General features: G+C 59.0%; 1 long non-coding RNA gene across 2 annotated transcripts; it reads right to left on the reverse strand.

Annotated features, from left to right (window-relative positions):
• Positions 1-1523: 1523 nt before the first annotated feature.
• LOC135281075 (uncharacterized) lies at positions 1524-2041 on the reverse strand. Of its 2 annotated transcripts, none has more exons than XR_010347837.1 (3): positions 1936-2041; positions 1772-1867; positions 1524-1687 (listed from the first exon to the last, which is right to left on the reverse strand). It is a non-coding gene; the product is annotated as an uncharacterized LOC135281075 (long non-coding RNA). The 2 variants fall into 2 exon arrangements; XR_010347838.1 differs by having other exon boundaries at positions 1772-1855; positions 1936-2017.
• Between the last annotated feature and the right edge of the window lie 14858 nt (positions 2042-16899).

Consider the following 16899-nt stretch of genomic DNA (forward strand, 5'->3'; position numbering starts at 1 on the left):
GAGCAAAAGGGAAAGTTAAATCTGATTTCAGCGCTTTCTGCCTCTTTTTTTTCTCTCTCTCTTTTTTTTTTTCCTCCCGTTTAATTCCTTGTTATTACTTTTATTAGCCTGGCTTCTTTGGCTGCGGGGCCTCGCTCAGAGAGCGGAGTGTGGCGTGGGTGTTTCTGGCTGCTGGCGCTCTCCCCGGCTTCAGAAAGAAATGCCAATTACTAATTTCATGGAGATAAGCCATCCTGAAGGAGGGGAGGTAGAAAAAAACAAGGAAGAAAAAAAAATAAAAAAGGGGAAAAAAATTCCTCCTGGCACTGAAACGCGAGAGGCGCCTGCATTTTTTTTCTAATTTTTATTTATTTATTTATTTCTCTCCGCCTCGTGGGAGCACCAGAATTGCTCAGTTCTGTTTGTGGAGGGATGGGAGCACCTGAGGGGCGCTGCTGGGAGGAGGGATGGGACATCCATGGATCCATTTCCAGTCACACGCGTGGTCCCACGTCCTGCCGGGTGCGACGCCAGCCCTGCGAGCCCGAGGCTCCCAAACCTTGGATCCCAGCGGGATGCAGAGCCTCCTGCTCCCAGCAGCACGAGGTGACGCCTCGCCCGGCTCCCACAGCCCGCAAGCACCGGGGGCAGGGGCTGGGGAGGGAAAATGACGGTGCCCGGAATGAATCTGGGTGTAGTTTGCATTTTTATTGCTCCAGCCTCAGATTCCAGCCTACAGAAAGGTTTCAAAAAGGATTAGATGCCATAAAACCTTTAATAATCCTCCCACATCTTAGGTTTAATTATTGTTTTTATGCACGCGGAGCCAACACGCCTGGAGCGAGCAATCAAGGCTGGTTCGCCCCTCCTCCTCCTCCTCCTGCTGCTGCTTCCCGGCTCTCCCAGAGCCTCCCGGAGGTCTCCTCCTTCCCAAAAACACTCCTCCCCTCCAGCCAGCGCTATAAGAGCTCATCCCGGAGCCGTGGGTGCGCTCCACACTGGGATCTGGGATCTGGGATCTGGGATCTGGGATCTGGGATTTGGGATTTGGGATTTGGGATTTGGGATCTGGGATCTGGGATTTGGGATCTGGGATCTGGGATCTGGGATTTGGGATCTGGGATCTGGGATTTGATATCTGGGATCTGGGATCTGGGATTTGGTATCTGGGATTTGGGATTTGGGATCTGGTATCTGGGTTCTGGGTTTTGGGATATTGGATCTGGGATCTGGGATCTGGGATTTGGGATCTGGGATCTGGGATCTGGTATTTGGGATCTGGGATCTGGGATCTGGGATTTGGTATCTGGGAACTGGGATTTGGGATCTGGGCTTTGGGATCTGGTATCTGGGTTCTGGGTTTTGGGATATTGGATCTGGGATCTGGGATCTGGGATTTGGGATCTGGGAACTGGGATTTGGGATCTGGGATCTGGGATCTGGGATTTGGTATCTGGGATTTGGGATTTGGGATTTGGGATTTGGGATTTGGGATCTGGTATCTGGGTTCTGGGTTTTGGGATCTGGGTTTTGGGATCTGGGATCTGGGATCTGGGAACTGGGATTTGGGATCTGGGATTTGGGATTTGGGATCGGAGCTGCCGGAGCCCCGCGGTGCTGGGGACACCCATGGATGTCCCTATGGGAGCTGCTGGAATCTCCTCAGCCTGGGAATTCTGGGAAATCCTCGGCTCCGGGTCTGACCCGCCTGTTTGGGAGGAAGATTTCGGCACTAATTTGGCGCTGCTGGAATCGTTGCTGTTTATTTGGGAGAAGGAATAAAAGCCAAGACCTTAGAATTGTTCGGTTCTTCTCCCTGAGCCCAGCAGACAGAGAGCCTTTTCCAGGGAGAAGAGAATCACAGGGAGTGGAAAACCTGTCCGAAAACCTGTCCAAATCGGGATTTTAGGGAACATTTAAAAGCTGCATTGTTCAAAATAAATTATTTCAAGGCACCTGCTCTGCATCCTGAGCACCCTCACAGGGGTGGCACTGGTGTCACACCCACGGGGGTGGCAGTGGTGTCACACCCACGGGGGTGGCATTGGTGTCACACCCACAGGGGTGGCACTGGTGTCACATCCACAGGGGTGGCACTAGTGTCACATCCACGGGGGTGGCACTGGTGTCACATCCACAGGGGTGGCACTAGTGTCACATCCACAGGGGTGGCACTGGTGTCACACACACAGGGATGGCACTGGTGTCACACCCACGGGGGTGGCACTGGTGTCACACACACAGGGATGGCACTGGTGTCACACCCACGGGGGTGGCACTGGTGTCACATCCACGGGGGTGGCACTGGTGTCACACCCACAGGGACACGACAACGGAAACGCTCGGGGCCACGGGGTCACACTCCCGTGGGGACAGACACAGGGTGGGGACAAATAATTCCACTGGGCATTCCCTGGAGAGGATAAATAACTCAATCAGGCTCCCGGTGAACTGGTTTATTATTGTTCCTGATTATTATTATTAATAATTATTCTCGTCATTCCCATTATTGTTGTTATCACCAGCGCTGCTTGCCCTGCTGCCTGCAGGGTGGCTCCGTGGGGGAAGGAGCTTTCCCAGGTATTGCTGGGGTGGGGAACCAAGCAGTTCTTCCTCTCCTGGGCCTGCTGGGATTCTGCAGCAAATCCCAGATTCTTTAGGGATGTTCCAGTGGCTCTGGGGTGGTCTCAGTGCGGGGTGCCCTGCCAGCTCCCGGCTGGAGCAGATGTGCCACCCTGGCAGGTGCCAGGGCAGGGCTTGGGGCACCTGGATCCCTTCCAACCCAACCCAAACCATCCCAGCTCCCAGCCCCAGGAGGGCTCGGGGTGCAGCAGAGCTCTGCGTGAGCTGCCCTGACCTTTCATCCCCTGGAACACCCAAAGTTTCAGCGATTCTCACTCACTGGAGGGGAAGAGTTTCCTCAGAGCAGCTCAGAGGCAGGACAGGCCCCCAGCGCAGTGCCACCAGAGCCACCAGAGCCACCTCCCTGCGGGCACTCGGGTCCTGCGGAGGGTCTGTGGCCGGAGGCAGCCCCTGGCCGGCCAGGGACACAAGGAACAATCGCCCATTTCTTCGGGGCCCATTAAAATCCCGGCCGGACAAAGGCGGCCTGTGCTGCCAGATGTTTTATTCATGGCTGGCCTGGGAGCACAAACAAGCCCGGCTTATTCTGCTGCCCTTTGTGCTCTGCGCCGAGCCGGGCTGGGGAGTCCTTGTGGTGCCACAGGGCTGCTGCCCCTCCCCGGGCTCAGCACAGGCGGTCCAGCCCCGGGATTTGGGCTCCTTGCCCGGCTCCTCTGCTTGGTGGCGCTTGCTCATCCATCAGGTCCCTCCATTGGGCTCCTGGGGACACAGGGACAGCAGGAAAAGGCCACTGCAGACACAGCCTTAGTGCCCCGGATCGATTGTAACTGATGATTAAACCCACCCTGATCTCCCTCACGCTCCATCTCATGGTGGGCAGTGGGGGATCCGCTCTGAGAGGCAAACCCAGCAGTGGGAGAGGCCACAAATCTGCATTTCCATCCTGGACCTCTGCATTTCCACCGTGGACATCTGCATTTCCACCCCAGACATCTGCATTTCCACCCTGGACATCTGCATTTCCAGCCCTGGACATCTGCATTTCCACCCCGGACATCTGCATTTCCACCCCAGACATCTGCATTTCCACCCCAGACATCTGCATTTCCACCCCAGACATCTGCATTTCCACCCTAGACATCTGCATTTCCACCCCGGACATCTGCATTTCCACCCCAGACATCTGCATTTCCACCCCAGACATCTGCATTTCCACCCCAGACATCTGCATTTCCACCCCAGACATCTGCATTTCCACCCCGGACATCTGCATTTCCACCCTAGACATCTGCATTTCCACCCTAGACATCTGCATTTCCACCCCGGACATCTGCATTTCCACCCCAGACATCTGCATTTCCACCCTAGACATCTGCATTTCCACCCCGGACATCTGCATTTCCACCCTGGACATCTGCATTTCCACCCTGGACATCTGCATTTCCAGCCCTGCACTCCTGCTGCCCGGGGTCAGGACAGCTCCACTGTCCATGGCAAGGCCAGACCAACCAAGGGCTGGCAGCAACCAGAGCTCCTGTCAGACACGGCTTTGTTTTCCTGCTCGAACCCAGGCTCTGCAGAATTCCCAGCACATCCTGGGATATGAGCAGGCACCTGGAAAAAATCATTTAAAAACCCCTGGGATGTGCGTGGGAGGGACTGTGCTCCCCGCGGCCACCCCTCAGTGTCCCCTCCCAGCCTGGCCGGTGTCCCCACTCCCCCAGCTCACCCCCAGCTCACCGCAGAGCGCTGGGCCGGTTTAATCCCGTTCCAAACCGGGCCAGCCCCGCAGCGTGCACAGGGAAGGCGTGCAGAGCTCGGCTGCCAGAAATACCAGAGCAATGAACAAACCGGGCTGCAGCTCCCGAAACCACCGAGCGGGGCTGGCCCGGCTCGTCCCGCGCTGCTCGGGCTGCGGAGGAGCCGAGCCGAGCCGAGCCGAGCTGAGCCGAGCCGAGCCGAGCCGAGCCAAGCCAAGCCGGGCTGGGGCACAGCGAGCCCCGGGGCTGCTGAGGGCGCTGGGAGCCTCCTCCTCCTCCTCGCCCAACGCGCGTTTCTCTCTTGGCTTTGGAATGGCCGAGCGCTGGAGCAGCGGGGATGTCGGGGCTGCCACAGTCACAGAGACACGGGAACATGGAAACATGGGATCACACAATCATGGGAACATGGAATCACAGAATCATGGGAATCACACAGTCATGGAATCACAGAATCATGGGAACATGGAATCACAGAATCAAGGAATCACAGAATCGTGGAAACATGGAATCACAGAATCATGGAATCACAGAATCACAGGAATCACAGAATCATGGAATCACAGAATCACGGGAACATGGAATCACAGAATCATGGAATCACAGAATCACGGGAACATGGAATCACAGAATCATGGAATCACACAATCATGGAATCACACAATCACGGGAATCACACAATCACGGGAATCACACAATCACGGGAACATGGAATCACTGAATCACAGAATCATGGAATCACAGAATCACAGGAACATGGAATCACACAATCACAGAATCGTGGAATCACTGAATCACAAAATCATGGAACCACAGAATCCCATTATCACACAATCACACAATCACAGGATCACAAAATCACAGAATCGTGGAACCACAAAATCACAGAATCACACAATCACGCAATCACACAATCACAGAATCACAGAATCACAAAGTGGTTTGGGCTGGAAGGGCTCTGGAAAACCATCTCCTTCCACCCCCTCTTCCAAAAGATCAGATTGGTCCGACCTGGACACGTCCAGGGATGGGGCAGGGGGAGCAGGCTCAGGAAAGTTCAACACTCCCGATATTTATTTAGGGACATTCTCATGGAGAATATAAAACACCTGGTGACTCCAAACCAGAGAGAGGAACAGCCTTCCCAGGGCACTGCCAGGGTGACAGGGGAGGGACAACAGAGCTGCCCCTGGGGAGTTTTTTATTTGGAACAAAAACAACTGGCGAAGAAGGCAGCTTGGAAGGGAGATGGAGCAAGTGCCAGGGAGGGAGAGGCTCCATCCTGCCAGGAGCACCGGGAGTTCAGCTGGGCTATGCCAGCCCCGGTGGCACCCAGGGCTGCTCCCTGCAGTGTGCCAACCCCGGCTTGGGCCGCTGGGCTGCGGCACACCCCGGCTCCTCTCCGGGCCATCATCAGCCCTGGAAGTGCAGCTCTTTGGAAATTGCCCTTCCTGGGGCTTTTGATGTAGCCCGGGAGGAGTGAGCGTTGCCTCACTGCTGTTTGTGCAACCTCGCTGCTGCAAATCCTTCATTATTCACGATGCTATCTCGCCACTTGATATGCAGAATAGCTCAGAGGTACCGTTGACTACATTTTTCCAGCTCTTTGATGTGCCAGAGATAACTCGTTTCTGTTTCGCAGCCATTAGGTTCGGTGGAAATCATTACACCACGTTAAACGCGGCGCTTGTTCTTTAATCAGCGCCCTTCTGGTTCCAGGCTGGGTGTTGCAACCTGTCAGACGCGGAAAAAGCTCCTGTGAACCCAGGTGAGCAGCGCTGCAGGAAGTGAGAGCAGCCCAGCGGAGTTTCTGCAAGGTCAGAGATGATTTCTGCAAGGGCTGATCCCCGGGAGGTCCCAGCAGGGCTGGGGCGCTGCCCCGGCGGGGTCAGACACGGGGTGGGGGCTGCAGCCACCCAGATCAGAGCCCACAGCTCATCACTCATCACTTCCTGGCGGGATTCAGCTGGGAAAGGACCTTCGAGTTCACCTGGCTGCCATGAGCAGGGGCACTTCAGCCAGAGCAGCTTTCCCAGGGGCTGTGCCCACCCTGAGGGCACTGGAGCGTGGCCAGGGTGTCCCACCAGGAGCAGAGCAGGGAGAGGCTCCCACCAAGCAGCAGCTCCAGGAGGGAGCCTGCTCTGAAATCCAGAAGGAATTTCTTGCTGGGAAGGGTGGCCAAGCTCTGGGACAGACTGTCCAGGGAGTCTGGAGGCACACTCTTGGAGGAGCACCTGGATGTGGCGCTCAGGGCTCTGGGCTGGTGACACGCTGGGGTCGGGCACAGCCTGGACTCGATGTCCTGGGAGGGTTTTCCCACCCTGGGCAATTCTGTGCCCCCAGAGCAGTGGGGTTCCCAAACACAGCTCGGGCTTGTTTGGCAAAACCTCAAACCACCAGAGCACGAGGGAGACCGGTGAGGATGGGAACCCCATCCTGGCAGGTGCTAGGTGCCAGGGCAGGGCTGGCACCGGGCTCCCACAGCCCCTGCTAGTCCCCTGTGCCCCCCTGGCCCTGCCAGGCTCCTGCCAGCCACCAGCCCAGCCACGAGCCACTTCCATTTCCTGCATCCCCACGGCCTGGGTGTCTGGGGTGGCCTCGTGTGGCTGTGACATGAAAACCTCAGCTACAAACCCACCAGCCCCGTGTCCAGGGCCCTGCTGGCGCTCTCCTGCCATGCTGGCCGTCCCTCCGGGCAGGGGCAGCGGCTCGGGTGGCAGAGGTGGCAGAGCTGCTCCCTGCCCGGGCCGGCCCCCAGCTCTGCGGAGCCCTGCTCGCCTTGCAGATGTTTATCAGGGCTTGCAGATGTTTATCGGGCCGGCACAGCTGCGCTGGCTCTTTGCACAACAGGAAGGCGAGGTTCTGCAGCGCGGGGCGATCCCAGGCCCCGCCGAGCAGCGCCTCAAGGGCTCTGGCGTTGCTCCTGCCCGGAGCTCCCGAGCCCCTGCAGGAGCTGCTGGCTGCAGAGGGGCCACCGAGGCCGTGCCCGGGGCCAGGCTGCCCAGGCTGGCCCCTGGGGCTGTCCCAGGGCAGCGCCCACGGCTTGGGGTAAACACGGAGCAGCGCGGTAATTAGGGCCCTAACCCAGCCGGGCATCCCTGCTTAGAAGGCACCTAAGCGTGTGCTTAAAGATAATTACACGCTTAAAGATCTTTCCTGAATAAGCCTGGATTTCAGGCTGTGTTTGGTGTCTCCTGTACTTAACTGTGATTCAGCTCAGCACCCCCCTCCAGCCCAAACCCACGGGGAGGCGATTCCAGCGCCGAGAGCCCAGCCTCCCCTGCCTCTCTCTGCAGGCTGGCTCTGCAGATAGGAAAACAAATATCCTCCTCATTCCCATGGCTTTGTTTTCCTGCTGGCGCTTCCCTGCCCGCGAGCCAGCGACTCCCAGGCCGTGGGGATGTGAAATGGCTCCTCTGCCAGGCTGGGGGAGAAGAGACACACAAACGAGGCACAGAGGCCTGGGTGCAAGCGCCCCGCTGCAGAGGCAGGGCTGCCCCAGCGCCTCGGCTCTGTCACTTTTTCCACTGCGTTTGCATCTCTCGGCTCTTTTCTCGCTTTCCCCTCAGCAGTTTCTGCTCGGCTCCCGGGGGTGAACGCGGCGCTGTGGCTGCTGCTGGCTCTGTCCCCGCCGGGTCACCCCCAGCAGGACCCACAACAGGCCCGGGGGGACCCCAAAGCAGCAAAAGCTCCCGGGGCTGGTGGGGGATGAGGGGCTGATCAGAGCTGGTTGCCCCCGCTGCGGCTGCTGCTTCTGCCATAATTTCTTTAACAAATCAGGGCAGGGCCTGGCAGGAGGAGTTCAGGCAGTGCTGTGGGTGTTCTGTGCTGGAATCCCCCAGGGGAACATTCCAGAGCCAGCAGAAAGCCCAGCAGAGCCCCGGCTGCTGGGTCACACACAGAGCCCGGAGCGCTGGCATTTCACCCCCTCTGAGCCTTGGAGGGATTTCCAGGGCAGTTTTGGGCATTTTCCACATGCTGGGCCCATCACCTCGCCTCGGGCTCCCTCCCTGGCACTGCCTTTTCCCTGAACCTGCTGGCTGTCCTGCCTCGGAGCAGTGCTGACCCAGCATTCCCATTCCAGCAGGAGCTCCCCAGGAGCGAGGCCTTCACTGCTCTGGGGATGGCGGGAGCTCCCCCTGTGCTCACCAGGGAAGGGTTCCTCCAGCCCTGCCCTCCACAGCCCCCCGGAGCAGGGATAACCCCTGGGAGAGACCCCCAGGCCCTCTCCAGGCTCCCTTCCCCTCTGAGGGACTGGGCCCATCCCTGGGTGGGCACATCCCGGGAGCCCCAACAGTGTTTGGGGTGCAGCCAGTGCCAGCCCGGAGCTCTCCGGGCTGGGTGAAGTTCTCCCAGCATCCATTAACAACAGCAAACAGTGTCGGCTGCCTCGCTGTGCCGGGCTGGGTGATTAGTGCTGCAGAAACAGCTCCCCGGACACCCCGGAGCCAGCCAGATCCATCAGCGTCTCATTAGCACAGCCTGCCTCCCCTCCTGCCTGCTCTGCTCGAATTAACTCTGCTCCCGTGAACGGGGACAGCGAGAGCTGCCCTCCCTGCCTGGCACGGCCTGGCACGGCCTGGCCCGGCCTGGCACCATCCCCAAACCCGAGGGCTGACGATGGATGTGAGGCACCAGCCCCAAAGGCTGCTCCTTCTCCAGCATTCCACCAGGGCTGGCAGCTGCATCCCAGGGGGCAGAAATGTCCCAGAACCAGGCCTGGGGGCTGCAGCTCCTCTCTGCCACCCTTCATTTCCTCCACAAGCTCCCCCAAGTGTCACTGAGTCCCCTCCCTGTCCCCGTCCCCTCCTGACAGGGCATTTCCACCTCTCCCTGTTCCCCAGGAGCATCCCTGGGTGGGACCCGCCTGCCCCTCCTGCCCAGAGCCCACCCGGGCTGGGCTGGCTCCCAGGGTGGCCCCGTGTCCCCTGGGGATGTGTCCCCAGGGCAGAGGTGGCACTGCTGTGGGCGTGCAGGGGCCGAGGAGCTGGGCTGGGGCGGAATTCCAGCAGGAATTTCGTGGGTGTGCTCACGTGTCCTTCACCCCGCGGAGCCGTGCAGGCTCCTGTACAGTTACATCTGCTCCTCGTCAGGCTGAGCTCTTCCCGGACTGCCCAAGCTCCCTGATGGTTATGAACCACGGCACAGGCAGCCCCGGGGGGCTCGGCCGGCAGTCACGGGCTCTGGACCCAGCTGGGATCTCTTCAAACAGCCCAAACCCCCACCCCAGTCCACAGCAGGGCTGCAGGGCTGCCCTGGCATCCCAGGGTGAGCTCTGCACCTGTGAGCTCCGTGGGAAGGACTCAAATGGGCCCAGTCCTCAGCAACCAGGAAAATCCCTAAGAAATCAGCCCTGGGATGAGCCCAGAGCTCCCTGCCCAGCAGGTGCCCACCCTGGGCTGGATCCCTGTGGTGGTGGGGTGGGATCCAGATCCAGGCATGCCCAGGGATGCTCTTCTGAAGGGTAGGGGCCAGCAATTTTCCACAGAAAAATTGAATGGTTTGGGTTGGAAGGGACCCTAAAATTCATCCCATCCCACCCCTGCCATGGGCAGGGACACCTTCCACCATCCCAGGCTGCTCCAAGCCCTGTCCAGCCTGGCCTTGGGCACTGCCAGGACCCAGGGGCAGCCACAGCTCGAGAGTGGGATGGTCTGTTGAGGGAGAAATGCTGGAATGTGGGCACAGGGAGACCCTGGTGGCTCCCAGTGAAACCACGGGGAGCCGTGACAGGCAGGGCTGGAAGCGAGGAGGGGACTTTGGGAGTGGTTGGCACAGCATGGCATGGCAGGGAATGGCGGCAGGGATGACAGGGAATGGCAGGGATGGCAGGAATGGCAGGGAATGGCAGGGATGGCAAGGATGGCATGGCAGGGAATGACATGGAGTGACAAGGAATGGCCCCACATGGCACAGTGCATGCCCAGGGCTGGCCAAGCATGGCAGCCCTGCAGCCCCAGGAAAGCTTTCCCACAGCAGCAACCACAACCCCCCAGAATCCTCTCCCAGAACAGCGGTCATGACAACCCAGGATGAAATCTCCTCGCTCCTGCCCTGGTGGGAAGCAGAGCCCTGGGGCTCTCTGGGCAGGCTGGGCCATTTCCCTGTGCTGGGATGAAGGATGAAGGTGATAAAGAGTTTATTTCAGCAGCAGCAGCAGGCACGGAGGCTCACCCAGAGCTCAGGCAGCCCCATTCCCATTCCAGTCACGTGCCCCCAAAATTGCAAATGGAGATTTGTTACATTTCATTTGCTGCCAGCCCTGGGAAGCCGTTTGTGGTGAGTTCACAGCTCCCAGGAGGCTCCGTTCCAACCACAGCCAGGAGAGGAGGCAAGGAAGCCCCTCCATGGCAGCCCTGTGAGCCCGGAGCTGGCAGCTGCAGGGTTAAAACAGAAAGCACAGGGCTGGGGACTCTGGGACACTGCTCAGGGCTGGGGACACTGCTCAGGGCTGGGGACACTGATCCAGGGCTGGGGACACTGCACAGGGCTGGGGACACTGCACAGGGCTGGGGACACTGCCCAGGGCTGGGGAATGCTCAGCAGGCTGGGGGATGCTCAGGTACCACTCCCAGCACAGTGGGTGCTTCCTGAGAGATGCTCAGGTGCTGCTCCCGGGTTTGGGGGTGCTCAGGTGCCTCTCTCAGCCCGGGGGATGCTGGGGTACAGCCACAGCCACTTCTCGAGGATGGGGAGGGCTGGGCAAGATGGGGGAGGTTGGGGCATCACTTCCAGGCCCAGAGGGACTGGGAATACATCCCCCACCCCCAGAGATACTCCCCCAGCCCCAGGGATGCTCCCCCACCCCCAGGGATTCTCCCCCACCCCCAGGGATTCTCCCCCACCCCCAGAGATACTCCCCCAGCCCCAGGGATGCTCCCCCACCCCCAGGGATTCTCCCCCACCCCCAGGGATTCTCCCCCACCCCCAGAGATACTCCCCCAGCCCCAGGGATGCTCCCCCAGCCCCAGGGATGCTCCCCCACCCCCAGGGATGCTCTCCCAGCCCCAGGGATGCTCTCCCAGCCCCAGGGGTGCTCCCCCAGCCCCAGGGATGCTCCCCCACCCCCAGGGATGCTCTCCCAGCCCCAGGGATGCTCTCCTAGCCCCAGGGGTGCTCTCCCAGCCCCAGGGATGCTCCCCCACCCCCAGGGATTCTCCCCCACCCCCAGGGATTCTCCCCCACCCCCAGGGATTCTCCCCCACCCCCAGGGATGCTCCCCCAGCCCCAGGGATGCTCCCCAGCCCCAGGATTTGACCACTGCTGTCTCTCCAGCTGAGGCTGCTCCCAGAAGGATCCCCCCACCCTGAGTTCCCATCTTTCCTCCTTCTCCATGAGCAGCTCCTGGAGCTGGGCAAACAAAGCCAGGATTTTGTGAAGTCAGGGAGCAGGGGCTGAGCACCTGCCTCAAGCTGAACAGTTTTCCCCTCACCCCCTCAGAAACCGAAAGCAGAGGGGGCTGGGGCTCGGCTGCTTTGTTTTCCTTGGTTCCCCATTTTTGAAAAGGCTCAATCTTGTTTTCAGCTCGCAGCGTTCGGGTGGCTGAGGGCTGTTATTGATGAGGGCACGTTGTGGAGGAGCAGGAAGCCGCCTGCCATCCTGCCTGCCTGCTGCTAAATTGAAATCTCCTAATCTTCCCAATCCTTTTAAGCGCCAGCAAATGAAAAGGCAGCACAGTGCGGAAAATCTCAGCTCGGGGGAAGCAGGGCAGGCTCTGCCAGAGCCGGGCTGGGAGCGCCTGCTCGGGGGGAGCTGCTGCCAGGGCAGGGAGCAGCACGGCCCCGCTGCCTCCCCTGGCACGGGGACAGCCTGCACCCACCCAGGCCTCTGGCTGGCCACAGCCAGCCCAGCAGCAGCTCCAGAGCTTGGGATGGACATTCCCAGCCCCGTGGCACCAGGGCTGGGAGCTGGGTTTGTCCCCGGCTCCACGAGAAACCAGGGACACCACAAAGACAAAATCCTAAATAATGGCCTCTGCCAGTGAGAGAAATCCCTGCTCTGGAGCCAGGCTGGGAGAGCTGGGAATGTTCACCTGGAGAAGGGAAGGATCCGGGGCCTGGAGGGGTTCCAGGAGAGCTGGGGAGGGACTGGGACAAGGGATGGAGGGACAGGACACAGGGAATGGCTGCCACTGCCAGAGGGCAGGGCTGGATGGGAGATTGGGAATTAGGAATTGTTCCTTGGGAGGTGGGCAGGCCCTGGCACAGGTGCCCTGGATCCCTGGCAGTGCCCCAGGCCAGGGTGGATGGGACTTGGAGCAGCCTGGGACAGTGGGAGGTGTCCCTGCCCTGGCAGGGGTGGCACTGGGTGGGCTCTAAGCTCATCCCAACCCATCCCATGATTCAGTGACCCCAGGGTTCCCTGGATCCCATCCAGGCTGAATTCCTGCCTGTTGGGCAGCATCTCCCCTGCCCTTCCTGCACATTCCTCCTTCTTGCCCCCAGACCCCCACCCACAGCCCCAGGCAGGCCCCTCAGAGGGATCCCCGTGCTGGGACCAGCCCGGAGCTGTGGGGACACGGGGATGGGACATTTGTGGCCCGTTTGTGTTTTTGGGAAGCACTGCTGGAGAGGAGATGGCAGCAGCCCGGAATAACAATTGCTGCCACCAGCCCTCATGAATAAGTGGCACCATCTGATCTCGTTATTTATATCCTTCCTGCTGGGAAATTAATTAATGTTTCATTTGCGGCGCAGGCAGCCCCTCAGCCGCTTCCCCCTGCTCTGGAGGTGGGCATGTCACCATGTCACCCGCTCTCCCAGGGCTTTTCCTGGGAGCAGCCCTGGTGGGTGGGGATCACCCTGCACGGCTGGGGCCAGGCCCTCTCCCTGCCCTCACCCTCCCAGCTGCAGATGTGACCTGGGCATGTTCCTGCAGTGCCCAGGGACGTTTTGACTCCTTCTCCTGGATTTTAAACGATGTTCAGTGGGAAAATCCCATTCCTGCTGGTGGGATGGTTCTGGTCCATCAGTGCAGGGGCAGGATGGGAGCAGCCAGGAGCGCTCAGGGGAAGGAAAGCTTCCATAAACACCTTCCAGGAGGGGATGGAGAGGGAATTATCATCTCATCATGATAAGGCTCTGAGGGAAGGAGGAGCAGGGCAGGAGCTTCCCTGGAGCTGCTGGGACGGGACGGGACGGGATGGGATGGGATGGGATGGGATGGGATGGGATGGGATGGGATGGGATGGGATGGGATGGGATGGGATGGGATGGGATGGGATGAGCCAGGATGGGTCAGGATGGTGTGGGAAGCACTGGCGCTGCCCAGGGTGGCCCGTTTGTGTTTTTGGGGTGGGCACAGCCCCTCACCCCTTCCCCTCACAGCGCCCGGGGCTGGAGCCCGTGGGATGAACCCACTCCTGGGGCAGTGAGGACAGAAGTGTCCCTGGGCTGAACCGAGGATCCTTTGGCATCCCCATTTGTGTTTCCCACGGCCAGGACAGGGAAGGGCAGCGCTGACTCCCTGGGGGTGGAGATAAGGAGCTGGAAAAACAAACTGCACTGCCTCAGGAGGCAGAAGGACCGAGGAGCCTGGACCCAGCTGGGGACACCCCATCACCCCACAGGAGCCCTGCCCCAGGCCGGGCTGCTCCCCTGCAGGACCCCATCCCACCCCAACATCCCTAAAGCAGAGGGATGTTCCCATGTCCGATTCCCAGCCCTGCTGTGGCTCCTCTCTTTTTTGGGATGCGGTTCGGGGGGTTTGGTGCCAGCTCTGCCCCACACTCAGGATCCGAGGCGATGAAGGCCTAGAGAGATGTCAGGGCAGGGCTGTTACTGCCCGGCCTAATGAATATGAATGGGCTCTTCATAAACGTGGCTTTGTGTCATTAAATTCCTTCACACCTCAGTGCCCGCGGAAAGGTTACTCAGAATTAAATGTAAATCACAGATTTACCGGGACGAAACCGCGGCGTGGCGGGGCTTTTCAAAAACATCTAATTTAATGACGGGGGGATCTTCCCCGATGGATTCCGAGCTCTCCCGCCCGGGGGAAGGTGATCCAGGTCTCACCTGATGGGCGATTTACAGCCTTTTCTTCCCCAAAGTGCAGCCCTTGGTTCCTGATGGTTCCAGCTTTGGAGGAATTATTTCCCCCCGCCGCCGCCGCCACTCCACGTAATTAAAAGATTAAGGAACGGCTTCTGTCGGGTTATAAATGAAGGGGCGGGGGGTGGGAGCAGCAGGGTTGGGAACACCAGCCTGATCCACCTGCCCCCCCAGCCCGTAATGGGATCACAGGATCCCAGACTGGGTTGGGCTGGGAGCTTAGAGCTCATCCCATTCCCCCCCCCGCCGCGGGCAGGGGCACGCTCCGCTGTGCCAGGGCGTCCCAAGCCTCGTCCCAGCCACGGCCGGGCACCTGCAGGGCTGCCCGAGGCGGCACGGGCCCCGCTGGCCGCGGTGGGCACAGGAGGCTCGGGGCGTGGGGAAAAGAGGGACATTTTTAGGGAGCTCCGCAGAGTCCCGGCAAAGCCCCCTCGCAGACTGCTCCGAGCAGCCCGGGCACGTCTCAGCCTGCCAGGGAGAGCTGATTAGTAATTAAATGGCTTTTAAAAATAAAACCATTAAGACTAATCCCATCAAAATTGGAGCTTCATCCTGGCAACTCTTATTAATTGTCGGCCCACCTCGCGGCTTCCCGAGGCGGGGCTGGAAATAAACACGTGGATTTTGGGGAATTCTCGCTGGGAATAAATACCGGGGGTTTGCAGAATTTTGGGGAATTCTCGCTCCAAGCTGGGGATGCTGCTGCAGGTCCCCGGCCTCTCCCGGAATGCGCAATTCCCGGTGCCGGGAATGCTCCCGGGGTGCCCCCGCAGCTCTGGGGAGCCCGGGCCGCCTTCCCCAGGGACAAAGCCGGGGCTGAGCCCGGCTAATCCCGCCGGGGCTGCTGCTCGCCCTCCCTGCCGTGGAGCCGCAGGTTCCTCCCCGTTATTTCCCTCGGAGTATCCATAATTCCGGGGTTAAGGAAACAAAAGCTCCTCTCTGCTTGTTTGTATTTTCCCCCTCATCAATAGCGGGGCCAGGCAGGGCACTCGCAGCCGCTCCCCGGGGCCTGCTCAGCTATTAAAGACAGAAATTACATCTTCATAACCCAGGATATTGCCGCTCGCTTATTTATGACTTGCTCCATTGCGAGAATATTTATTCTAGACAGGGAGCCTGATAATTTTCATCCAATCTACTCCTCATAGCTCAGGGCAAAAGAATGGAACAGCTCAATTGAAGGAGCACTTTCCCATTATTGCCAGGTAAGGGCAGAGCACGCTGAGCTCATGGCTGCCCTCGCCACCGCCGCTGCACCAGGCTCCGGGGATTTTTTATCCTGCTTTTTCTCTCCTTTATTTTTTTTCCCCTTCCTTTTTTTCTTTTTTTTCTTTTTTTCTTTTTTTTTAATTCATCGAGGAATGGCAGCCCACACAACCACTTAGAGGAAGTGCTGCATAAATCCCAGCGCAGTAATTACCCATTTGGAACACGACGCTTTATAGGAGCGGCGGCGCCGTGCCAGGACGCTCAGCACGCCGCTCCTGCTCCAGCTGAAACCCTCCCAGGATCGCAGGGAGCGGCTGCGTGTGCCTCACAGCCGCCTCACACGGAGCCCGTCCAGCTGGGCAGGGCCTGCAGGCGGCGAGGCTGCGAGGGAAACCAGGGAGGAACCGCCGGGAAACACCGGGGTGGAGGGGAGAGAGGGACAGGGACAGCCCGGGGGACAGCTCCTGGGGGGCATGGCCCATAGCTCGGGGTGATGGCCTGAAAATGGATGGAACCATGGATGGATGATGGATGGATGGATGATGGATGGATGGATGGAATCATGGATGGAATCATGGATGGATGGATGGATGATGGATGGATGGATGGATGGATGGTGGATGGATGGATGGATGGATGATGGATGGATGGATGGATGGATGGATGGATGGATGGATGGATGGATGATGGATGGTGGATGGATGGATGGATGGATGATGGATGGATGGATGGATGATGGATGGATGATGGATGGATGGATGGATGATGGATGGATGATGGATGGATGGATGGATGGATGGATGGATGGATGGATGGATGGAACCATGGATGGATGGATGATGGATGGATGGAACCATGGATGGAATCATGGATGGATGGATGGATGATGGATGGATGGAACCATGGATGGAATCATGGATGGATGGATGGTGGATGGATGGATGGATGGATGGATGGATGGATGGATGGATGATGGATGGATGGATGGATGGATGGATGGATGGATGATGGATGGATGGATGGATGATGGATGGATGATGGATGGATGGATGGATGGATGGATGGATGGATGGATGGATGGATGATGGATGGATGGATGGATGGATGGATGGATGGAACCATGGATGGATCCATGGATGGAACCATGGATGGAACCATGGATGGATGGATCCATGGATGGGTGATGCTCCATGAATTGGAGTGATTCCCCAGAAGGAATGGATGACATGATGCCCCATATGATGGAGGGATGCCCCAGAAGAGGGATGGATGATGGATGATGGATGGATGGATGGATGGATGGATGGATGGATGGATGG

Source organism: Passer domesticus, chromosome 14, assembly GCF_036417665.1.
Source record: "Passer domesticus isolate bPasDom1 chromosome 14, bPasDom1.hap1, whole genome shotgun sequence".
Lineage (NCBI taxonomy): Eukaryota > Metazoa > Chordata > Aves > Passeriformes > Passeridae > Passer > Passer domesticus.